Here is a 27,291-nt window from a genome sequence, read left to right as displayed (position 1 = left end):
AGAAAGATGAATTCGACTCCCAGGAGCACAACACAAACATCACTGAAATTGCCCTGGAACCAATTGCTCTCTCGTTTATTGGAGGAAGTTTTCCAAGTTAGAGTTTCTCCAAAGGTCAGAGAAGTGACCTCCCTGCATACTTCATCTAGACCAAGAGTCACCCTAGAAAGGCTGGGCACTGTGAATCAGGGGGGCATTATGATCAGAGATGTGTCTGTAGAGAGATAGAGAGATCAGCACAGTGACGGAGCCCAGGGCAAAGTAAGGTAGTTAGTGTAGATGGGCTAAATCAACAATGGTGGAAATACCGCTGCCCCAGTGAGAGAACAATTACAGGATGATGCAAGTTTGGTGTGGGTATCAGAGAATGCTGGGGCATAAACAGGTCTATCAGGAAGAGTTTGGGGACAAGATTTTGCCTTTAGGAAAAATTAAGGTCAGAGATTGTGAGATCAGAGGATCATTTGTTTGGAATTAGGGAGAGACAGGACAAGAATTGTAAGCTTGGGAGTGGATGGTAGCAAATTTGAGGAAAAGAGTCAATCAAACCCAAGATTAAAATAGAGGCCTAGCAGGTGATTACAGACTAGGATCATTAGAGGTTTACGATGGCTGGCTAAATGGAGGGTTTAATCAAAACGCTATTGATAGCTGGATAGTTTGCGATACGCCAGCTGTGGTTATAGTGAGGAGCTAGTGATCTCAGTGCACTGGAAATAGTGGTGTGTGATGATCTCTGGGTGTGGGTTAATTTCACAGGGTGGTTTGACTAATGAATTGGGAAAAACATTCCTGCTCCTCCTTCCCCACAGACCATGTTGGCTTCACCCACAATTTTGCCAGAATAATCTGAATTTAAAAGAGCATCCTATTCAAATATTGTCAAGATGTTTTGTTAAAATACTTCTAAAATCACCAAAAGTAAATTTAGTTTCTAAGAAGAAACTGTTGCTTTTATGGCTTGGAATGTTCTGGAGTTCAGAGTTCAATTCCGCCACCATCCTATAGCGTGTTTCTGTACGTCCTCCCCGTGGAATGCATGGGTTTTTCCCAGGAGCTCTGGTTTCCCCTCACGGTCCTGAGATGTACTGGGCAGGTTAATTGGTCACTGTAAATTGTCCCATGATTAAGTCGGGGTTGTTGGTGGTTGCCAGGGTGACGTGACTCGCAGGGCTGGAAGGGCCGACTCTGCGTTGTATCACTAAAATTTAAAAAAAAATTGCATTGAGGTGAACTTGATCAATGCAGCAATTATATTAACCTGTACTTCACTCATTTCTCGTCACCATTTATCTCCATTAAAATGCACAGAGTTGCTGGGAAGCTAGTTGTTAACCCGGTGCATGTGCAGTCGGGCAGACTTTACACTGTAACATGAATGCAAAATTATGAAATTCACGAGACCTCTAAGGAAGTCCATGACTTCCACATTCACAATGAGAGCCCCTAACTTCCTGACAGTTAGGTTAGTAAGTTACAGCAGTTACATCTAGAACTGTCAACAGTTCTCAGGAAAATCCTGGCCATTATTTTATTGTTACTTAAGTTCTCTTGTGTACTGACAGCAGTGAGGTGAGGCTAATTCAAAAAGAACAGATTAAGGGAAAGAATACTTGAAACACATCTACAAAAGTTTCAATTTGCACTGATTAAAGCTCTGAAAATATCTGGCTACCATAGACTCAATTATTAATCAAACATTTTTATGCTTTTATGAAACAAATTAAATTGAAGTTCAAATATGTTTTATTAAAACATAAAACTTCAAAGGGTAAGAAACTGAGAGATATAAGTGCCCGTTTTATATAGACATTTCTCACAGTGCTGCTGCAAGGCAAATCAAAAAAAGTCTGGAAATTATTTTATTTCTGTTATTTATTGAAAACATTATAATACAATGCCTTCAGAAATATCTAAAAGCCAAGATGGTACTTGGTCACTGAAATTAAATTTTTACTCAGTTTTGCACTGAATTATCCAACATGAAGCCGTCAACATTGTGGGCAGTATTTCTTCGAGGTAATTTAAATAGTTTTTGTAAACATCTTTGATATTGGCAGTTGATGTTTTTGTTCTGCTTTAACAATTACTTTCTGAATGGGCCTTGCGTGGGGGACCTTGTCAAATGCCTTACATGCAAGGTTCATTCAGAAAGTAAGGAGGCATGAGATCCAAGGAGACTTTACTTTGTGGATCCAGAATTGGCTTGCCCACAGAAGGTAAAGGGTGTCTGTAGATGGTTCGTATTCTGCACTGAGACTAGTGAGCAGTGGTGTTCCGCAGGGATCTGTTCTGGGACCTCTCCCCTTTGTGATTTTTATAAATGACCTGGATGAGGAAATAGAAGGGTGGGTTAGTAAGTTTGCTGATGACACAAAAGTTGGGGGTGTTGTGGATAGTCTGGAGAGTTGTCAGAGGTTACAATAGGATGCAGAACTGGGCTAAGAAGTGACAAATGGAGTTCAACAGATAAATGTGACTTTGGTAGGTCAAATTTGAAGACAGAATATAATATTAATGGTAAGACTCTTGGCAGTGTGGAGGTTCAGTGAGATCTTGGGGTCCGTGTCCATAGGACACTCAAAGCTGCTGCCCAGGTTGACAGTGTTGTTAAGAAGGCGTATGGTGTGATGGCCTTCACCAACCATGGGATTGAGTTCAAGAGCCGTGAGGTAATGTTAAAGCTATATAAGACCTTGGATAGACCCCACATGGAGTATTGTGTTCATTTCTGGTCACCTCACTAAAGGAAGAATGTGAATACTATAAAGAGGAGATTTACAGGGATGTTGCCTGGATTTGACAGCATTCCTTATGAGAATAGATTGAGTAAACTTGGCCTTTTTTCCTTGGAGTGACAGAGGATGAGAGGCGACCTGATAGAGGTGCATAAGATGCCGAGAAGCATTGATCATGTGGATAGTCAGAGGCTTTTTCCCAGGGCTGAAATGGCTAACATGAGGGGGCATACTTTTAAGGTGCTTGGAAGAAGGTACAAGGGGGATGTCAGAGGTAAGTTTTTCACACAGAGAGTGGTGGGTGCATAGAATGCACTTCCAGTGATGGTGGTAGAGGTGGATACAATAGGGTCTTTTTAGAGACTCTTAGATAGGTACATGGAGCTTAGAAAAGTAAAGGGCTATGTGGTAAGGAAATTCTAGGCATTTTCTAGAGTAGGTTACATGGTCATCACAACATTGTGGGCCGCAGGGCCTTTAATGTGTTGTAGATTTCTATGTTCTATGTTCTAGCAATTACCTTCAAGGTGGACTGAAACAACTATCAACTTTTTAGGAATAGTTTCTCACAAGAAATCAATGGCAAGTGGAAATATATAAAGAGAGAGACAAAGAAACAACTAGGGTAGAAAAAAGAGGATTAGAGAGAAATACCAAGGCAATGATTAAGGATTATGGTAGTGAATGAAGACAGAAGAGAGTTGAGAGAGTCTGTTCAAGTGCAGGATAGAAATGGTGTCTAGCAAGGGATTGTGGGCCAGGGTCCACAGTGCATGGATGAATGCAAGGAGGACTCAGCAATGACAGAGGGTTGGCAACTGCTGGATATTCACCAGCAGTCTGGTAATTATGGTCAACTAGTGAAGGCGGGTTGTGGTGATCTCTGGACATTGGTTTATTTCACGGAGTAGTTTATTTAAAGGAATGGGGTAAGTACTCCCTCTCTTCCTGGCCCGCAGTCAACATTGAACAAATACTAATCTGCAGCAATATTTAATGCTTTTGCTATAGTTTCTCCTAAGCCCACCGACTCAGGTTTAGTCCTGATTTCCTGTGCTGTTTTTGTGGAGTTTGCATGCTCTTCCTCCTACATTCCAAAAATGTGCAGGCTGGTAGGTCAGATGGCAAGAGTAAATTGTGCCTGATGCGTTAATGAGTAGTAGAACATTGAGGAAGAATAAATGGAATCGAGGCCCTCCGTTGGTCAGGATCACCCATGGATATTTTATCCTAGATATCTACATGATATGCAAGTCAGGACATTACGATATGGAGAGCAAACTGTTATAATGGGATTAGTGTTGGATAACTACAAGTGAGTGCTTGACGGTCAGGTTGGACATAATGGGCAGTAGGGCCAGTTAATGGGCTTAGCCTGCATCCTCATTTTCAATTGGCTTACTTCCCAAGAGCTCTCAAACCTGTCCTTTCTCCTGCATACTTCCAGTGACATCCAGTTGGACTGTCAGATGATGAAGCTTTCTCAAATGCAATTTTTTCTGTTCACTGTTGTGGATAGTGTAGAAAACTGGCAAAGAATACAACACGATATAGACCAATTGCAGATATGGGCAGAGAAATGGCAGATGGAATTTCACCCAGATAAGTGTGAGGTGTTGCACCACGCTAGAGCAAATGCAAGGAGAGAGCACTCCATTAAGGGAAAGATTCTTAGCAGTGTTGCTGAGCAGAGAGAGCTTGGGATCCAAGTTCATTGCTCCTTGAAGTAGCTACGCAGGTCGATAAAGTGGTTAAGAAGGCTTATGAAATGCTTGTTTTTATTGGTCAAGGAATTGAGTTCAAAAGGCAGGAGGTTATGTTACAACTTTATAAAACTTTGATTAGCAGACATCCCAACTCTTCCGGAAGTTCCAGGAGTCTCCCACATATTGATAGTAGCTTCCTGATGCCCACAAATTATATACAATATAAGAGCAAGAGCGAGCGCGTTGGGGGGGGGGGGGAGAGAGAGAGAGAGAGAGCGCCTTAGCAGATTGTTCCAAAAAAAGAAAATATAAAATGTACGTCACCCTAGACTACACTAAAATGTACCCCTGCCTAACAGGGGTCAAAAATAATGACAGTGTTGCTCGCTGCACTGTTTGTAACAGTGACTTTTCTATTGTCCATGGTGGGTTAAGACTGTTAAAGCCATGTTGAGGTGAGTTTAACAGGTGTCATTCATTTATTAGCATAGCGGACGTTATTTAAACTAGCTGGCTAGCTGCTAAGGAGCTACTCTATTGCAGACATCCCACCTCTCCCGGAAGTTCTGGGAGTCTCTCGCAAATTGATGGTGCTACCTCCCTGAAATGAGTTTTTTCAGGGTGGGATGTCTGGGTTAGGCCTCATCTGGAGTATTGGTCATGCCACTATAGGAAGGATATTGAGGCTTTGGAGAGGGTGCAGAAAAGGTTTATCAGGATGCTGCCTGGTTTAGAGGGCATGTGCCATCATGAGAGGCTGGGTAAGCTTGGCTTGTTTTCTCTGGAGCTTCGGAGGCTGAGGGGAGATCTGATAGAGGTTTACAAGATTATGACTGGCATAGCTTGAGTGGAGAGAGAATATCTGTTTCCCAGAATTGAAATGTCTAATAGCAGAGGGGATGCATTGAAAGTGAGGGGGGTAGGTTCAAGGGGAACGTGAAGGGTAAGTTTTTTACTCAGAGAGTCGTGGATGCCTGGAATGCACTGCACTGCCTACTATGATGGTAGAGGCAAATGCATTAGAGACTTTTAAGAGGTGTTTGGATAGGCACATGGAGATAAGGAAGATGGAGAGATATGGACATAGTGTAGGCAGGAGGGATTAGTGTTTGGGTGTTTTTGATTTGCTTTTTAGTTGTTTCAGCACAACATTGTGGGGCCAATGGCCTGTTCCTGTACTGCACTGTTCTTTGTTCTATGTTAATTAGCTTTTGGAGTTTAGTGTGCAGTTCTGGTCAATTTGCTATACAAAGCACTTCATTAATAGAGAGGGTGCGCAAATCACTTATGAGGATGTTATTGGACTGAAGGGCTTGGATTATAAGGAGAAGCTGGATAAACTGGGATATCTTCCCAGGAGTATAAGAGGCTGGGGGGGGCGGGTGGGGGCTGTAAATTTATTTTTAAAGTACACGTATGGCACCATATACTACCCTCAGGTTCATTTTCTTGTGAGCATTCACAATAAATACAAAAGAACACAATAGAATCATTGAAAAACTACACAAAAGACAGACAGACAACTAATGTTCAAAAGATAATAATGTGCAAATATGAAGAGAAAAACAAAATAATTATAAAAGTTAATTAAGTAATAAATAATATTGAGAACATGAGTCCTTAGGTTGTGGAATCAGCTCACTGTTGGGGTGTGTGAAGTTATCCACTCTGGTTCAGGAGCTTGATGATTGAGGGGTAATAACTGTTCCTGAATCTGGTTGTGTGGGACCTGAGGCTCTTGTACCTCTTCCCTGTTGGCAGCAGTGAGGAGAGAGCATGGCTTAGATGACGAGATTCCTTAATGATGGATGCTGCTTTCCTCTGACTCTGTGACTCCATGATTCTAATTAGCTCTCCTCTTCAGGCATACCAGCTACTCCGGTACATATTCCTGCGGCAGACTCTAATGCTGGATTCTTGACATGCTTCTGCTGCTGTTTTAGTATTTCACCTCAGAAGGAATGTGCCCTTTGCTTTGGTGTTTACTGTCCTATTGCATGTGGTTTTTAAAATATATTCTTCACCAATATTAGATGACTTGGCTGAACCTTGTCCTGTTTCTTCCTCCCATTTACCTTTCTTTCCAGAGAAGCAGCCAACAATATTTGACTTCACTTCCTCCAGCTTTGATCAACAAATCTTAACCACAGACAAACCAAATACACCAGGGCTTTGCTTCAAGTTAAACAGCAACTATCAATTACATTATGTTTAAACAAACAAAATGTGTTATAAAGGGCGTACCTTAAAATTACATAGACAGTAAGTCATAGTGAAAGACTTAGAAAGAGTGGTGACAGAACTGTTGGATATAGTCATGTGTTTTTTAAGTCTGAGGAGTTAGAACGACACAAGGAGGGTATTCCAGTGAGACTGACAGACTTGCTTTCAAAGACTCTACAACTCCTGTTCTCAGGATTATTTGTATTTGCACGGTTTGTCTTCTTTTGCACATTGGTTCTTTGTTAGTCTTTGTTTATATGTAATTTTTCAGAAAATTCTATTGTGCTACATTTTTTCCTGTAAATGCCCGCAAGATAATGAATCTCAAGGTAATATAAAAAGATAATAAATTTACTTTGAACTTTGAGAAATGTTGAGGGATTTGCAGACTTTGCCACTTGAAGAGAGTGCTGAAGAGAATGCAGAGGAAGAACAAAGTCAGGGAACTGGAACATGGGGGTTTGGGGTTGGTTGTAAATGGATGTAGTGTTGGGAGGAAATGTCAGAGGGTGACTGAGATATGGAATAATTGGAAGTATGAAGATTTTAACTTCACTCTGTTGAAAGGAGTACCATTAAAGGGAACAAAATGGAACATTGTGTATTCATTAGTAAATTCCTCCATGATGAAAAGAAGATCATTGGTTGGACTGAGGACATGGACCTGAGGAGTTCTTGTGGTGATGCCTTGTGCTGGAATTATTGACCTCTAACAGCCTTAGGCATCTTCTTTCGTGCAAGGAATTACCCTGGCAATTGGGATGCTTTCTCCTAATTGCCCATTGATTCCAATTTTACTCAAGTTCCTTGATGCCAATCTTGATCATTACTTCCTCAGTGTCAAGGGCACTCACTTTCACTTTGTTGGAATTCATCGCCTTTCTTCATATTTGGATCAAGACTTAATGTCACCTGAATCTATATTGATTCTGGTGAAACATAAACTGAGCATCGGTTGTTTAAGTTAGAACTGCGTGAGTGCCACTTGTTAGCACTGCTAGTGATTATTGTTTATAATTGCTAACCCACTGCTGGAAGGGCAATTATGCAAAGTGGATTTCTCCTGATTGTTGTGGACAGGACACATTGTCAAGTAGATGCCAGTATTCTGCTCTACTGGAACAGCTCACCCAGAGCTATGGCTATTTCAGTACTTAGTATTACAGCTGGGATGTTTGTATTGGCTTTGTTGTAAGACTATATTAGGCAGTTTCCTGACCATGCTATGGGACAGCTTTCTCAATTTAATGGCTCTCCCGATTTAGACATCAGAGGTGTTACAAAGCTAATTCAATAGAACATTTTTCTTTTGACTTGGCCAAATCTGGTGCCCAGTTAATACTAAATGGGTGGTCTGGGCTTTTTTATTCTTACTGTGTTTACATGTAGCTGCTTAATGGAATTGGACAAGTCATATTGGAGTCAATTACATCACCGTGTTTTTGGAGCATATTTCAGCAAGTCCAGGTAAGACATCCTTCCCTGAGGGTGTTAATGAAATTGTTGGGCTTTTAAAGCACTGTCACCTAGTGATCTTCCATCAATGATACCTCTTTATAATAACATTACAAATCATTTTATTAACTGAGCTTAAATTCCCCAACTGGGGCTTGATCTTCAGTGCTCAGATCATTTTTCTGTGCTTCCAAATTGCTAGACCAGTAACAGCCACTATGCAACCATGTCCCACTCTCTTGAATTCTCTCAAATACATTGAAGTCAATTCATTTTTTGAAGCAGATGAAAATTCAGTTTATCAAAAGGACTGTAAAAGTAGAGAAAAGTAGAGATTTAGACCATTACTTGATTTCTTTACATAAAGTATAAAAATAATTTAGAGTCACAGCAAACTAGAATCTTTTGTTACTCTGTGCTCCACTGTCATCCTATCTTATTTGATCATGAAAACAAAAATTTTAAAGGATAAATTTTATTTTTAAACAGATGCTCAATCTTTTGCAAATTGGTTTATAAACACTTATAGTCTTTTCTGTGTGACAAGAAATGATAGCGAACAAGAATGAAAGAGAATGACTGGTAGACATCCACTTGTGAATTATCCTTTCTCATCAATAACATGGGATCAAACCACTAAGGCATCATTAATGTAGGATCATCTTCTCCTGGTTTAACTGAGCCTCCCACTGTGTGAAGGGAATAGAATGACACCTAAAGCAGCATATGTGTAGGAATATTGTCTTGCAATACAAGATGGATGACATTGAGTAGGCATGGGGATCTTGCCAACCACTGAATCCAGAACTGATTTCATACCCATTTTCTGAACAGGTAATCCTTGTCAAGTCTTGTGAGAAAATCCTCAGGATCATACTTAACTCATTCCCCAAGTGTACGTATACCTTTCAATGTGCCTATAATTATCAAATTGCTGAGATAAATAAACAGTTTAACCTCAGCATCACCAATGACAATGCATCCCCTCACTGCGAGCTTATACATGCTCTGAACAGAAGACGACTGAAATGTCACCACCCACCCCCACAGCTTCCAGTGTACCTGAACCGACAGTTACCATTGCAGGCGTAAAACTAGTCGTCTGGAGAGTAAACCCAGGAAAGAATCTGGCGCAGACAGTGTCTCTGGCTGCAAACTTAACTCCTGCACAGATCAGCTGGTGGAGAAGTTTCCAGGCATTCTTAATTTTCCTGTTACAATATGAGGGTTCCACCTGCTTTATGAAAACCATTATCATTCCGGTATCTAACATGCCTTAACGACTACCACTGGTAGCTCTGACATCTACCATCATGAAGTTCTTTGGGAGGCTGGTCATAGTATGCATTAACACCAGCCTCCCGCACAACCTCAACCCACTGCAATTTGTCTGCTGCTGAAACAGGTCTACAGCAGACACTACTTCCCTAGCCCTATGCTTGCCTCTGGACAGTAAAGAAACCTTTGTTAGATTTTTGATTATTGACTACAGCTCTGCCTTCAATATATAATTCCAAACAAACACATCTCCAAACTGCTAGACATGGGACTCAATGCCTCCCTTTGCAACTTCGAGCCTGAGAGCTGAGAGGTAATGTTGCAGCTATATAGGACGCTGGTCGGACCCCACTTGGAGTACTGTGCTCAATTCTGGTCACCTCACTACAGGAAGGATGAGGAAACCATAGAAAGGGTGCAGAGGAGATTTACAAGGATGTTGTCTGGATTGGGGAGCATGCCTTATGAGAATAGGTTGAGTGAACTCGGCCTTTTCTCCTTGGAGCGACGGAGGATGAGAAGTGACCTGATAGAGGTGTACAAGATAATGAGAGGCATTGATCATGTGGATAGTCAGAGGCTTTTCCCCAGGGCTGAAATGGCTAGCATGAGAGGGCTTGGAAGCAGGTACAGAGGGGACATCAGGGATAAGTTTTTTACACAGAGAGTGGTGAGTGCATGGAATGGGCTGCCGACGGCAGTGGTGGAGACGGAAATGATAGGGTCTTTTAAGAGACTCCTGGATGGCTACATGGAGCTTAGAAAAATAGAGGGCTATGGGTAAAGCCTAGGTAGTTCTAAGGTAGGGACATGTTCAGCACAGCTTTGTGGGCCGAAGGGCCTGTATTGTGCTGTATGTTTTCTACGTTTCTGTGTTTCTAACTGGGATAAATGACTTTCTGATCAATATGCCACAATCGGTAGGATTAGCAGCAACACCTCTGGCATGATTATTCTCAACACTAGTGTCCCATTGAGCAATTACAGTACTGTTCCCTGTACACTTCTGACTGTGCGGCTGGATTTGGCTCTAACTCTACCTCCAACTTTGCAGATGATGCTCCCATAGTGGGCCATATCTCAAATAGAGTTGAATGGGAGGGCTGGAAGGAGTGTTGTTGCCTTGAACACAACCTTTCCCTGAATGTAAGCAAAACAAAGCACCTGGTCATTGAATTCAGGAAGTGGAGAGGGGGTACACGTGGTCCTGTTTGCAGTGCTGAGGTTCAGAGTGTTTTGAGCTTCAAGTTCCTTGGAATGAACATCAGCAAGAGCCTGCTCTATACCAAACATGTTTAGTCAATAGTCAAGAAAGCTCACAGTGCTTCTACTTCCTCAGAAGGCTGAAGAAATTTGGCATGTCCTCTTTGACCCTCTTCAATTCTTAACGATGCACCATTGAAAGCATCCTATCTGAATGCATCACAGCTGATAATGGCAATAGCCCCTGCCATGTGCACAAGAAACTGAGGTGAGTTGTGGACACAGGCCAGCACATCTTGGAAACTAGTCTGTCTTCCATGGACTCTATCTACATCTCTTGCTGCCTTGGTAAGAGAGCCAACATAATCAAAGACCCCACCCACTCTGAACATCCTCTCTTTTTCCCATCCTTCCCATCAGGTAGAAGATGCAAAAGCCTGAAAGCATGTACTACAAGGCTCAAGGACAGCTTCAATACCACTGTTACAAGACTATTGAATGGTCCCCTAGTATGATAAGATGGAATTGCACCTTATTGTCTCCCTGCACTGCACTTTCTCTGAAACAGTAACATTTTATTCTGCATTGTGTTATTGTTTTTACCTCGAATTACCTCAGTGACCTTTTGCAATAAAATGGGCAGCACATAGAACAGCTCAGTACATGTAACAATAATGAACAATGAGCCAGTAACAAATCAATACACTCCAGATCACATGTGTGTCCAGCGAGAGAGCATTCCCCTGCCAGGGTAGTGTTTGCACCATTCCCCAGTCATTTGCACCTACAGTTTATTGTTGTAAGTGACTGCAATTGAATTTTTAAATACTCTGTTTAACTAATCACATTTTTTAGGAGAATTCATTTCCCTTTTACAAATACAACTCTTGCACTCTCAGTCAGGAGTTCTGTACGCAGTAGTTAGTGGACTTTCTATAAACACATTCTGTAGACTGTCTGTTGTGGCACTTTATTTGTACATGTACAAGTGAATAAATATTTGCTGTAAAGTATATAGTTTGTACTATATTTGGTTGCAAATTCTGCCCTGCCTTCAGTTTATTGACTGACATACCAGTGCCTATAGATTCCCTGCCAACATATGGTTGACAGCCAGCTCTTGCCTATTTGAAAATGAAACAGCTTAGAGCGAGGACTTGTGTCACTTTCATGCAGGACCTTTGCTGAACTATTTTCAAATGAGCACAATGTACAATGGACTAGATGTGCATATGCCATCAATCCTGCACCTTCTGCAAACATTCAGATGTCATCTGACTCCAAGTTGGGAGTTTGTAAAGCAGGGAATTGCCCAGAGAGGCAGAGGGGCCAATTTATGACGGCTTTGATGAAGTCACATTGACGCCATAAACATATCAAACTTTCGACGTTGAAGCAAACAAGACCATTTTTGATCTAACTGGACCCTGCCACCTTGAAAAACTCATCAATAATGACAAAGGTAGCAATGGGCACTTACAGTTATGCTGCATCCTGCCTCATCCCTCCTCATTTAAATTCCACACTGTCATTTTAAGCTATTTTATATATTGTAATATGACACAGCAACAGCAGTGAAATATTGCATCCATCAGCATTTGTGCAAAGATGGATCATTCACATGGAAAACTGATATAATCTCTGGTGTGCGAGTGGCAGATAAATTGATCCCACTTTGATAGTTCCAGCTCAAGAAATCACTTTTCTTGGATTGAAAATTCATGCCCATTTTTGCCTTTTGATAATTAAGTAAACGATGACAGAGGAAAAAAAACAATTTTATACTTGAAACTATTTGTTAGTGAATAATATGCTCAGAGGGCTCATGATACACCAGAACAGGTCTAGATGTGGATCAATGGTGACCCAAGTGCAGTGCACGGACTTGGTTTCCGGTGAGACGAAGGAGAATTCCAGCCAGGAAGCACCCCACAGAGCTGAAGATCTCTCCGCACTTGAGTCTCCTGGATGCAGTTCGATGCTGATCTAGACGGCATCCTGGAAGTTGCCTTAGCAAGTCCAGTACACAGAAAGATCGACTCACTCACAGTCATAGCGTACAATCTAGCTAAGGAACGATTTGGCCCAATGGAGCGGAGAAGCCAGCTGGAGTTATCGCGGCAACCAAATAGGAGGGAAAGAGAGGTTCGTCGCTTGAGAGTCGAATTAAAGGCGCTCAGCAAGAGGTTTAAAACCAGCTCACTGGCTGAAAAAGAAGGTATCAAGGATTTAACCGTATGCTGTGGGAAAAGCTGTGCAAACTCCGGAGGGCGGAACATCTGTGATAGCAAAGAAGAAAGAAAGAGAAAAGGCGAGCGCAGTTTGTGAGAGATCCATTCAGCTTCACCAGGACTCTTCTCGGCCAACAAAGATCTGTTATACTATCCAGCTCGAAGCCAGAGGTAGAGGAGTTCCTGCGGGAGGCACACAGCGACCCACGGAGGGGTCAGGGACTAGGAACTAATCGGGCTGTGCGTAGACTGGAAAAACCATCAATTGAGCTGAATGTGAAAGAGCCTACATGGCAGGAAATCCAGGACGTCATCCGGAAAGCTAAAGCATCAGCTGCCCCAGGCCCAAGCGGCATACCTTATAAGGTGTATAAGAAATGCCAATAACTTCTTCGAAGGCTGTGGAAGGTCATGAGAAGATCTGGGCCAAAGGTACTATTCCATCAAGTTGGAAATTGGTAGAGGGATGCTTTATTCCAAAGGAAGAGGATTCTTCCACAATTGCCCAGTTTATGACAATTTCTCTCCTGGATGTGGAATGTAAGATTTTCTTTTCTGTGCTCGCAAGAAGGCTGACTTCTTATATGACACAGAACCGCTATATCAACACATTCATCCAGAAAGGCGGCATTCCAGGCTTTTCAGGGTGTCTGGAGCACATCTCAATCATCAGCCATTTGATCCATGAGGCCAAGCAGAAAAAAGGTAACCTAAAAAGTGTAGCTATGGGCACCCATATGGGTCCTAGCTATGCCTGCCTTTTTGTTGGGTTTGTGGAACAATCTATGTTCCGTGCCTATTCTGGTATCTGTCCCCCACTTTTCCTTCGCTACATCGACGACTGCATTGGCGCTGCTTCCTGCATGCATGCAGAACTCATTGACTGTATTAACTTTGCCTCCAACTTTCACCCTGCCCTTAAGTTTACCTGGTCCATTTCCGACACCTCCCTCCCCTTTCTAGATCTTTCTGTCTCTGTCTCTGGAGACAGCTTATCCACTGATGTCTACTATAAGCCTACTGACTCTCACAGCTATCTGAACTATTCCTCTTCTCACCCTGTCTCTTGCAAAAACGCCATCCCCTTCTCGCAATTCCTCCGTCTCCGCCGCATCTGCTCTCAGGATGAGGCTTTTCACTCTAGGACGAGGGAGATGTTTTCCTTTTTTAAAGAAAGGGGCTTCCCTTCCTCCACTATCAACTCTGCTCTTAAACGCATCTCCCCCATTTCATGTACACCTGCTCTCAGTCCATCCTCCTACCACCCCACTAGGAATAGGGTTCCCCTGGTCCTCACCTACCACCCCACCAGCCTCCGGGTCCAACATATTATTCTCCGTAACTTCCGCCACCTCCAACGGGATCCCACCACTAAGCACATCTTTCCCTCCACCCCTCTCTCTGCATTCTGCAGGGATCGCTCCCTACGCAACTCCCTTGTCCATTCGTCCCCCCCCATCCCTCCCCACTGATCTCCCTCCTGGCACTTATCCGTGTAAGCGGAACAAGTGCTACACATGCCCTTACACTTCCTCCCTTACCACCATTCAGGGCCCCAAACAGTCCTTCCAGGTGAGGCAACACTTCACCTGTGAGTCGACTGGGGTGATATACTGCGTCCGGTGCTCCCGATGTGGCCTTTTATATATTGGCGAGACCCGACGCAGACTGGGAGACCGCTTTGCTGAACATCTACGTTCTGTCCGCCAGAGAAAGCAGGATCTCCCAGTGGCCACACATTTTAATTCCACATCCCATTCCCATTCTGACATGTCTATCCACGGCCTCCTCTACTGTAAAGATGAAGCCACACTCAGGTTGGAGGAGCAACACCTTATATTCCGTCTGGGTAGCCTCCAACCTGATGGCATGAACATCGACTTCTCTAACTTCCGCTAAGGCCCCACCTCCCCCTCGTACCCCATCTGTTACTTATTTTTATGCACACATTCTTTCTCTCACTCTCCTTTTTCTCCCTCTGTCCCTCTGAATATACCTCTTGCCCATCCTCTGGGTCCCCCCGCCTTGTCTTTCTTCCCGGACCTCCTGTCCCGTGATCCTCTCGTATCCCTTTTGCCTATCACCTGTCCAGCTCTTGGCTCTATCCCTCCCCCTCCTGTCTTCTCCTATCATTTTGGATCTCCCCCTCCCCCTCCAACTTTCAAATCCCTTACTCACTCTTCCTTCAGTTAGTCCTGACGAAGGGTCTCGGCCTGAAACGTCGACTGCACCTCTTCCTAGAGATGCTGCCTGGCCTGCTGCGTTCACCAGCAACTTTCATGTGTAACATTTCCTGTTGTAACAGTTGTCTGGTTAGACCTCGCGAATGCCTATGGGTCTATTCCACATGACCTCATCCTAGAAGGACTTGACCACTACTACATCCCCGTGGCTATTCGAGACACGATCACCAGCTACCTAGGAGGATTCAAACTCAGATTTACATCTGCCCATTTCACAACTAGTTGGCAGGACCTCCAGAAGGGGATTCCAACAGGGTGCACCATCTCCCCATCCTGTTTATTATGGGAATGGGAACCTCCTATTACCAGCAGCAGAAGTGTAACCCGCGGCCCGATGTTGGAGTCAGGCATTGTTCAGCCGGCTGTATGAGGGTTCATGGACGACATCACTATAACAACTGTGTCACATTTCCAAGCAAGATGGGTATTGGAAACCCTGGGTAATGCAGCCACTTGGGCGAGGATGTCCTTCAAGGCCAAGAAGTCCAGGTGCATGGTGATCAGAAAGGGCAAAGTTACTAGCAAGTTTAGGCTCCAAGTTCAGGGTGAGGACATCCCTTCCATCGAAGATAACCTGACAAAATGCTTGGGGAAGTAGTTTAATGTGTCACTGACAGATGGGGCCAATGCTGTGAAACAGACAGACGAATGGCTGAAAAAGATCAACAAATCTGGACTTCCTGGTAAATTCAAACCTGGCTGTACCAATATGACATTCTGCCCAGTATTCTGCCCAGGATCTTCACACTTTATGAGTTCCCCATGACTGCCGTAGAGGGCATTGAGAGGAAAACCAACAAGCACCTGCGGAGATGGTTGGGATTTCCCCCAAGCTTCTCTTCAGCGGGCCTCTACATTCGTTCTGGGCAATTGCAGCTTCCTTTGTCATCTGTTGTGAAAGAATTCAAGGTGGCAAAATGCAGAGCCTTATTAAGCTTGAGAGATTCCAATGACGTCTTGGTAAAGCAAGCAGGCGTTACAACCAGATCTGGGTGCAAGTGGGCAGCCATCACAGCTGTGGAGGAGGCAGTGTGTTCTCTGAAGCTGCGAGATATCCTCGGCAAACCCTGCAGTGGGCAGCAAGGCCTCGGCTCTGTTCACTTCCAGAAGTGGGGAAACACAAGCATAAGGAAGAGGTGAGACATGATACAGGCAGAAGTACGGATCCGTGAGGAAGAGAAGCGATGTCAAAGGCAGTGGAACAAGGGTCCCAGGGTGCCTGGACAAAATGGGATCTGCCTAAGCGCAAGATCTCATGGGTAGAGTTATGGAGACTGGAGCCCTTCCGTATTTCTTTCCTCTTGCGATCCGTGTATGACACCATTACATCTGTACACATGGGGGATGAGAGAGGACATGAACTGTAAGCTCTGTGGTCAAAAGGGGACACTGGCTCATATACTGTCCGGGTGTAAAACAGCTCTAACTCAAGGATGGTATAGGTGGCGCCATGATAAGGTGCTTCTGGCTCTTGCTGACACACTAGAGCGGGAGAGATGCAAGAAGAGGACGGCTGGCACAGATTTGAGGAAGGCCGTCACCTTCATCAAAGAGGGAGCCAGGCCTTTTGTAACCAAAACAACCAAAGCCCAATCTGCTGCTAATGGCCAGGTCCTGGGAGATGAGGGTTGATGTGGGAAGGAGGCTGCAGTTCCCGGATGTGGTGCACACAATCCTATACCCGGACATTGTACTGTGGTCAACCGAACCATAGAACCATAGAACCATAGAAACTACAGCACAGAAACAGGCCCTTTGGCCCTTCTTGGCTGTGCTGAACCATTTTCTGCCTAGTCCCACTGACCTGCACACGAACCATATCCCTCCATACAACTCCCATCCATGTATCTGTCCAATTTATTCTTAAATATTAAAAAAGAACCCGCATTTACCACCTCGTCTGGCAGCTCATTCCATACTCCCACCACTCTCTGTGCGAAGAAGCCCCCACTAATGTTCCCTTTAAACTTTTCCCCCCTCACCCTTAACCCGTGTCCTCTGGTTTTTTTCTCCCCTTGCCTCAGTGGAAAAAGCCTGCTTGCATTAGTTTCTCTAGTCCCGGCAACATCCTTGTAAACCTTCTCTGCACTCTTTCAACCTTATTTATATCCTTCCTGTAATTTGGTGACCAAAACTGAACACAATACTCCAGATCTGGCCTCACCAATGCCTTATACAACCTCAGCATAACATTCCAGCTCTTATACTCAATACTTGGATTAATAAAGGCCAATGTACCAAAAGCTCTCTTTACGACCCTATCTACCTGTGACGACACGTTTAGGGAATTTTGTATCTGTATTCCCAGATCCCTCTGTTCCACCGCACTCCTCAGTGCCTTACCATTAACCCTGTATGTTCTACGTTGGTTTGTCCTTCCAACGTGCACTACCTCACACTTGTCAGTATTAAACTCCATCTGCCATTTTTCAGCCCATTTTTCCAGCTGGTCCAAGTCCCTCTGCAGGCTCTGAAAACCTTCCTCACTGTCTACTACACCTCCAATCTTTGTATCATCAGCAAACTTGCTGATCCAATTTACCACATTATCATCCAGATCATTGATATAGATGACAAATAACAATGGACCCAGCACTGATCCCTGTGTCACACCACTAGTCACAGGCCTCCACTCAGAGAAGCAATTCTCTACCACCACTCTCTGGCTTCTTCCATCGAGCCAATGTCTAATCCAATTTACCACCTCTCCATGTATACCTAGCGACTGAATTTTCCTAACTAACCTCCCATGCGGAACCTTGTCAAAGGCCTTACTGAAGTCCATGTAGACAATATCCACTGCCTTCCCTTCATCCACTTTCCTGGTAACCTCCTCGAAAAACTCCAACAGATTGGTCAAACATGACCTACCACGCACAAAGCCATGTTGACTCTCCCTAATAAGCCCCTGTCTATCCAAATGCTTGTAGATTCTGTCTCTTAGTACTCCCTCCAATAACTTACCTACTACTGACGTTAAACTCACCAGCCTATAGTTTCCCGGATTACTTTTCGATCCTTTTTTAAACAACGGAACAACATGAGCCACTCTCCAATCCTCCGGCACCTCACCTGTAGACAGCGACATTTTAAATATTTCTGCTAGGGCCCCTGCAATTTCAACACTAGTCTCCTTCAAGGTCCAAGAGAACACTCTGTCAGGTCCCGGGGATTTATCCACTTTAATTTTCCTCAAGACAGCAAGCACCTCCTCCTTTTCAATCTGTACAGTTTCCATGGTCTCACTACTTGATTCCCTCAATTCCATAGATTTCATGCCAGCTTCCTTAGTAAATACAGACGCAAAAAACCTATTTAAGATCTCCCCCATTTCCTTTGGTTCCGCACAAAGCCGACCACTCTGATCTTCAAGAGGACCAATTTTATCCCTTACAATCCTTTTGCTCTTAATATACTTGTAAAAGCTCTTTGGATTATCCTTCACTTTGACTGCCAAGGCAATCTCATGTCTTCTTTTAGCCCTCCTGATTTCTTTCTTAAGTATTTTCTTGCACTTCTTATACTCCTCAAGCACCTGATTTACTCCCTGTTTCCTATACATTTCATACAACTGCCTCTTCTTCTTTATCAGAGTTGCAATATCCCTTGAGAACCAAGGTTCCTTATTCCTATTCAATTTGCCTTTAATCCTGACAGGAACATACAAACTCTGCACTCTCAAAATTTCCCCTTTGAAGGCTTCCCACCTACCAATCACATCTTTGCCAGAGAACAACCTGTCCCAATCCACGCTTTTTAGATCCTTTCTCATTTCTTCAAATTTGGCCTTCTTCCTGTTCAGAACCTCAACCCTAGGATCAGATCTATCCTTGTCCATGATCAAATTGAAACTAATGGTGTTATGATCACTGAAACCAAAGTGATCATACTTTGAACCTACACAGACTTCAGTCACTTGCCCTAATTCGTTACCTAACCGGAGATCCAATATTGTATCCCCTCTAGTTGGTCCCTCTATATATTGATTTAGAAAACTTTCCTGAACACATTTTACAAACTCTAAACCATCTAGACCCCTAACAGTATGGGAGTCCCAATCAATGTATGGAAAATTAAAATCCCCTACCACCGCAACTTTATGTTTCCTGCAGTTGCCTGCTATCTCTCTGCAGATTTGCTCTTCCAAGTCTCGTTGACTTTTGGGTGGTCTGTAATACAATCCCACTAACGTGGCCATACCTTTCCTGTTTCTCAGCTCCACCCATAAGGACTCAGTAGACAAGCCCTCTAATCTGTCCTGCTTGAGCACTGCTGTAATATTTTCCCTAACAAGCAATGCTACTCCCCCACCTTTCATTCCTCTGCCTCGATCACATCTGAAACATCGGAACCCTGGAATATTAAGCTGCCAGTCCTGCCCCTCCTGTAGCCAAGTTTCACTAATTGCTACAACATCATAATTCCACGTGTCAATCCACGCCCTCAACTCATCCGCCTTCCCCGTAATACTCCTAGCATTGAAATGTATACACCTCAGAAGATTTTTACCACCGCTCACAACCTTTCTATCAGCGGATTTGCTTAAACTTTCAACATCATTTATTTTCACCCCAGCCACACTGTCAGCTCTGGCACTTTGGTTCCCATCCCCCTGCAAATCTAGTTTAAAGCCTCCCCAATAGCACTAACAAACCTCCCTGAAAGGATATTGGTCCCCCTGTGGTTCAAGTGTAACCCGTCTCTCTTGTACAGGTCCCACCTGCCCCAGAAGAGGTCCCAATGATCCTGAAATCTGAAACCCTGCCCCCTACACCAGTTCCTCATCCACTTGTTCCTCCTCCAGAGCATCCTATTCCTACCCTCATTGGCACCTAGCACAGGTAGCAATCCTGAGATTACCACCATTGAGGTCCTGCTTTTCAACTCCCTACCAAGCTCTCTATACTCAATGTCCAGGACCTCTTCACTCTTCCTTGCTATGTCATTGGTACCGATGTGCACCACGACATCTGGCTGGTCACCCTCCCACTTCAGAATGTCATGCAATCGATCAGAGACATCCTTGACCCTGGCACCTGGGAGGCAACAAACCATCCTGGATTCTCTGTCATGACCACAGAACCTTCTATCTGCACCTCTAACTATCGAGTCCCCTATTACTACCGCTCTCCTCTTTCTCCCCCCTCCCTTCTGCACTGCAGAGCCAGACTCAGTGCCAGAGATCCGGCTACTGCAGCTAGTCCCAGGTAAGTCATCCCCCCCCAATAGTATCCAATGCGGTATACTTGTTGTTGAGGTGAATGGCCACAGGGGAACCCTGCTCTGCCTGCCCTTTCCTCTTCCCTCGCCTGACAGTGACCCAATTTCCTGTCCTCTGCTCCTTTGGTGTAACTACCTCCCTGTAGCTACTATCTATAATCTCCTCATTCTCCCGAATGACCCGCAGGTCATCCAGCTCCTGCTCCAGTTCCCTAACGCGGTTTGTCAGGAGCTGCAGCTGGATGCACTTCTTGCAGGTGTCATTGTCAGGGACACCGGAGGGCTCCCTGACTTCCCACATCCTGCAAGAGGAGCATTCCAACATCCTGCCTGGCATTCTCACTGCACTAAACAATCTGAACAAAAAACTTACCGGAACATACCCTGGCCTCTGCCTGTTCTCGCCGAAGCCTGTTTGAGCCAAAGCCATCCCACTCTGACTCAGTCCACTCTGACGATGGCTGCTACAACGATGGCCACTGTATATGTTGGTCTGCTTTTTAAACCTTTGCGCACTACAGTGCAGACCCTTCTCCCCGAGCAGTGTTTAAAAAAAAAATGACTTTTTCTACCCGATTTCTTCACTCCTTCTCAGCTGCTTGCTTCGACTGAAGCAAGAAAATAATTCTGGTTGACTGTGCCGTGGGAGGAGGGAGGAGGGATGGAAAGAGGCCCACGAGAGAAAGGCCTTGAAGTACCAGCCCTTAGTGCAGGAGTGTAAAGACAAGGGATGGCAGGCATGGTTGTTCCCTGTGGAAATCGGCTGCAGAGGTTTCCCAGCCAAACCAGCATGGCGATTGTTGTCAGATCTGAGCCTGGACGAAAGGAAAAAACAAGCTGCTCGTAGATGGGGGAAGAGTCAGAATGAGCCTCTTGTTGAATTCGGAGTAGGCAAAAGGAGGGGAGCTGGAAGCCAGGAACAGATGGGCAGTGATTTGGCCACCACTGCCAGCCCACCAACTGGATAGTGTCATGGTTAAGGGTTGAAACACTCCGTGAAGGTTGAGAACCACCTGATTGCATCTGCTCCTGGCTGAAGGCTATGGTTACCTTATAAGGTAACTGGAGAATGCACCCTAACAGGTGTTTGTAACAAGTACGTTATATTTTACAGTTTTACTATTTTGCCAAAAAATTAACAAACATAGAAGTACAAGTATTTTTTAAAATAAGTGTTGGATTTCACCAAATCTAATTTTATTGGATAGTTAGTGTAAAAGGCTTGTCAATTTACGATTGTACTCCCCTCCTTTGACTCCCTTCCAAAAGTGCCCAGAAAATAGACGTTCCTTTTTATTTTTTTCTATTCTATGGTGATAGCTTCAAGCAATTGCACTGTGCCACGGTAACACAGTGGTTAGCGTGCACCATTACAGCTTGTGGTGTTGCAGTTTGGCGTTCAGTCCTGATGTCATCTGTAGGGAGTCTGTAAGTCCTCCCTGTGGAATGTGAGGGTTTCCTCTGGCTGGTCCAGTTTCCTCCGACAGCCCAAAGTAGCTGATTGTAAATTGCCCTGTGGTTAGGCTAGGGTTAAATTGGGGGTTGCTGGGTGGTGCAGCTCGAATTAATCAATCAATTAATCAATAAATAAATTAATTAAATTGTCTACCTTGCCTCAAGCAATAGAAGTGAGCAGGGCTGCTGGTTGTGGAAAGAGAGTCGAGTTGTGACTGGAAAATGGTGGAGAGAGAGAGAACATCAAGGAAAGAGCCAAGCTGTTGAAGAAAGTTTTTGGTGAAAGTGGAAGTGAACTAGAGATGGAGGTCGGCGGGGAAGAGGAACGGAATGGAAAGAGGAAGAAAAGAAAGCACAGCTACGGGATATCAAACTCTGAGGAGTCAGCGGATGATCAAAGCAGGACAGCAAAACAATGGAAAGAAGATGAGATTAAAGCAATTATAAAACTAAGTGAAGACGGGGCGTCTTTTGGTGACTGGAACCCGATTCGTTTGACGAAGATGCTCAACAAAATTATAGGCGAGATTAAAGGAGCAAAGATTTTATGAAATGGATCGTTATTAGTGATTTGTCGGGATAGTGCTCAGCAAGGCAAAGTGATAAGATTATGTAAAATAGATGGCAAAGAAGTACAATGCTCAATACCCACCAATAGAAAGTGGACTAAAGGAGTTATTTCGGGAATACCAACAAAAGATACTATGGGTGAGATTAAACAGAACATAAAAGGAGCAAAAATTATTGAGGCCAAATGTTTGAAAGTTACAAGAAATGGGAAAAAGTGTGATAGTTAATCGGTAATGATTAGCTTTGATGACGAGAGATTACCGACTAACGTTTACTTAGGGCATATGTGTTATGCAGTTAGAATATATATACCACCTTCTTTAAGATGCTATAAATGTCAGAAATTCGGGCACATTGCGGCAGTCTGCAGAGGAAAACAAAGGGTGTGGGAGATGCGCTGGAGAACATGAATATGGGAAATGTGAAGCGGGAGCTAGGCTGAAATGCTGCAATTGTGGCGAGGAACACAGCGCAGCTTATCGAGGGTGCATTTATAGCAAGAAGGCGGCTGAGATACAATATGTAAAAGTAACTCAAGGAATCAGTTATGCAGAGGCAGTGAAAGAATTTGCTGAAAAAAAGGCTGTCAGGCAAACAAATACAGGGAATAATAAACTGGTGAATTGTGAGAGCTGTAATAAGAAAAATAAGGATACACTATTAATGAGTAGAAAGGAGTTCATGCTTTTTATGGAGGATGCAATTAATTGTTCAGCGCAAACAAGCAAAAGAACTGAGAACATTAAAATTATCATCAAGTCTGCAGAAAAGTATCTTGGTATTAAAGGAATTAGGTGGGAAAAAGTCAAAGAAACGCTGAATGGAGGATCCAGCAGTTCACAGGCAGGGGAGATGGCAGTATGTTTGTCGTAAATGGTCAAGAATTTAAGAAATGTTTCAGACTTTAAGGAAAATCCTCAGATTTTATGGTTGAAGCCCAGGGTAAGTGTGCAGAAATCCAACAACAAAGAGGTACCCGACAAGAACAACGGTGAGTTGGAAAGAGATTGTAAAATGGAGGAAATTATTACAAGGATACAAAAGGAAAAGAAAGTTGTTGCAAAGTGAATTATCTACATTCAGATTGTAAAATGAAAACATGGAAGCAAATGAAGAAGAACTCTGAGGTCTCAGTAAACAACTGCAGGCTACAATCAAAGAAAAGGAAAACATGAAAAAGCAGATAGAGTGTGGCGTCTGTAGATAGCAGATAGACTTGGAAAAACAGCAATTTTAAAAGTACAACGTGCGATAATTACTATTCTTTAACAAGACTATTTTAGTCTTACAAGTGATGTTGATGAAATCAATGTAATTGAGGTAATGCAACTACACAAAAACATGTGACATAATTAGTTTGAATAGCAGAATAGCAGTTTGCTGCATTATCTATTGAGTGCATTAAGCATTCACGAGGAATTGCAACTACAGAGTGAAGCTAATAGAGAACTGCAGGCTGAACCATATTGTCTAAAGTAGAGAACTCCAGGATGTATTTGGTTGGAACACCACAAGTCTAGCAGGTGGCGGTAATGCACTGAAAACTGGTTGCCAACCGCCATAAAACGACGAAGAAGAAGAAGAAGAAGAAGAAGAGTTGGAAGTGTCTTTCTAACATACAGATAATCTGGAAATAGCTAGATTGGCTTATGGTTACCCTTCCCATTGTTTATATGTTGTAACTATTGATTCTGAGTGAAGAGCTTGGAGGTTTGCTTCACTCCAGAACCTGAAGCACTGTGTGTTTTGAGCTAATATTGCATTGCTAAAAGTTGTTCGGTTGAGATCGTAGATTTCTGTTATTCTATGATTCTATCTAGTCTGAATTTCTGCAGAATCATTCTTAAAAAAGACATCCCATTTACCTTGCAAAGATGTTAAGTGACATTAATTTGGACTTGTTAGTGAAAATGGCCTCAAATCAAGTTCTATATTTGGGAGCAAATAAAAATACTGGCTCTATCAGATGAATTGCATCTTATTAATGTATGAATACACCAAGGAGAGAGAGTTCTCCTGGATGGGAAGTGTGATGTCATATTTATTTATTAACTCATTTCACACCTTCCGATCTACAATCCTAGGCTGTACTGTGACAGCAAAGGAGAGTGAAAGGAACTTATCGTCAAAAAGCTGGCAAATATCTTTTTCATGTGGATGGTTATTAATCCACCAAAATACTTCCCACAGGACGTTTTAAAGTCTGCATTGCTTTGAATTGGTCATGGCTGTCACTGGTTTTCTGAAGCTACCAGAGCCCATTTCTGGATGCATATGATTGTGGACACTGTTTTGGAATCAAGATGACATGAGCAACCAAATTGTTTTGGTTACTACCATTGGGAGGAAGGTGCAGGAGTCTGAACCACACTCAATATTTCAGGAACAGTTTCTTCCCAGCCACCATCAGCTTTCCGAATGCTGCATAAACCCGTAATCAGACATTCACAGTGAATGGCAGTAGTCCCAGGAAGTTTTGGAGTGCAAATACTTGCAACACAACTAGGCAGGGTGGCAATGGATGCGTATGGCACACTTGCCTTCATCAATCGAAGTGCTGAGTACAAGATTTGGGATGTAATGCTGCATCTGTAACATTACTAACATCAGCTTGAGATATTGTGTATAGTCCTGACTGTCTAACTATAGACAGAATGTGATCAAGATGGTGAGTCAGGGGGAAAAAAAGATATTCACAAGAATGACAGAATCAGAAATGGAATCAGATTTATTGTCACTGACTTAAATGAGATGAATCTTTTTTTTGTGGCAACGGTACAGTTCAAATATATAAAAATCCTATAACTAACAAAAAATAAATAAATCATGCAAAAAGGAGGATTAATGGGACAGTGTTCATGTCTTCATGGACTTGCTAGGTATGGAGGACTGAGTTATAAGGCGAGACTGGATAGACTGGGACTAGTTTCCATGAATGTAGGAAGCTGAAGGCTGACCTTTGATGTTTACTAAATCGTGAGGAACACAGATAGCTGGAATGTCACAGTCTTCATGAGTAGGGGAGTCTAAAACTAGAGAGCATAATTTGTAGGTGAGAGGGGAACCTGAAGGGCAACACTTTCACACAGAGAGAGGTGGGTGTCTGTAACAAGCTGGCAGAAAAAGTGTTAGAGGTAGGTACAATTACAATAGTTAAAAGACATTTGGACAGCTGCATGTACAGATATAAGAAACCTTCAGGAGGATATTATCTAAACATAAGAAAATGGGACTGACTCAGGTAGGCACTTTGGTTAGTATGGATGAGTAGGGCCGAAGGGCCTGTTTTTGTGCTGTACAGATCTGCAACTCTATGACTCTACAAACTCATATATGTAGCTCATAGAAGGATGATGTTGTGACAACCTTTCCCTTCCCTCCTACACACCCCATAACCCTCCATTTCTTTTACATCTACGTACCTATTCTTTTGTTCTTTTAAATGGTTAAATCAGCTATTACCACCACCCCTGGCAGTATGTTCCAGGTTCCCATCACTCTCTGTGTAAAAACCCCTAAAGTTTCCTCCACTTACCCTAAATAGATGTTCTCTGTTAACGCCACTGCCACTCTGGGAGAAGGTACTGGTTGTCTACTTTGTTTCCATTACAGTATCCAACCACCAGTTGCCACAGTTGAAAGCTCTGGAAATTTAGTTAGGCATGTGAACAACGTGTCTTGGCCAATGCAACTGGACATGTTTATCATTATCTTAATTCCAGTCATATTATGGAGTCTCATACATTAGCCATGGGCATTTCACTCTAAGTCAAAAACAACATAAATTGAAATAGTTGTCAGATGATGAGACCGTGGCTGAAGATTCTTGCCTTCAATACACATGTTAGGGTGATAAAGGTAACAAGTTCATAAAACACTTTGTTAGGAGATCTGATCAATGCTATTGTCGGTGAGAGCTTTGATTATTTTTATCTGTGAAGAACTTTTGCTAGTTAATGATTCTCAACCAGGATTATAACCGATAAATTAATGACTGTAACTAGAGGGGGAAAGTGCATTGACAGCTGTATAGCAGTTAATGTTATTTTCTTTTATGTCCAATTAGATAATATGATCTACACTGTTTGAATAAAGCATTTAAAGGAGACTGTGACATCACTGTTAAAGACACGTACTGTCTGTGGAATCAGTTTTGTACTTCCTTTAGTAACTCGGCTAAGACATACAAAACTTATTAAGAACCCGTCGATATTGCACGTGATTGACTGGACTGAATGCCTTTGTCTGAGGGGGTCATTGAAACAGAGCAGTCAGTCTAACTGCCCTGTGGTAATTTCCTTGCCAACCTTCCAAGTTCATCCAAACCTATCAGCATAACCTTCTGTACCAACATACTTCACAATGTTATCCAACTTTTTCCTAAAACCCTCTATGCTGTTCCTCTACATCACTCTTTGTGGTGATAAGTTCCTCACTATAACCATTATTGGCTAAAGAGACTTCTTCTATAACCTCTAAAAGATTTAGGACTGTTTATCTTCTATATGTGATTAGAACCAGGATTCCATTGCACTTCAATATGGCCCTTGTTGCTAAAGGGATCAGGGCGTATGGAGGGAAAGCTGGTACAGGGTTCTGAGTTGGATGATCAGCCATGATCGTACTGAGTGGCGGTGCAGGATCGAAGGGCTGAATGGCCTACTCCTGCACCTATTTTCTATGTTTCTATGTTTCAACTTCAAAATGGCAGCTGATTGCCATATACCTGTGGTCCTTCTGCAGATCCAAGGACTGTCTATATGTTAAATCAATATCTATTACAGCCCGAGACATTACCATCAAGTTATTACTCAGTCTTCTCATTTCCACAGAGAAAAAAAATGTTCTATTTTTCTTGATGAGCACAGCTTCTCAGTATTAGTATCATGTGATAAATCTTGTTCGCACCAAATCTAGACCAGAATACCGTAGAGTATATAAAGTGCAGACTAATCAATACCGTCTACCA

Source organism: Mobula hypostoma, chromosome 1, assembly GCF_963921235.1.
Source record: "Mobula hypostoma chromosome 1, sMobHyp1.1, whole genome shotgun sequence".
NCBI classification, from domain to species: Eukaryota; Metazoa; Chordata; class Chondrichthyes; order Myliobatiformes; family Myliobatidae; genus Mobula; species Mobula hypostoma.
The sequence above is the reverse complement of the archived record's forward strand: the minus strand, read 5'-3'. Positions refer to the sequence as shown.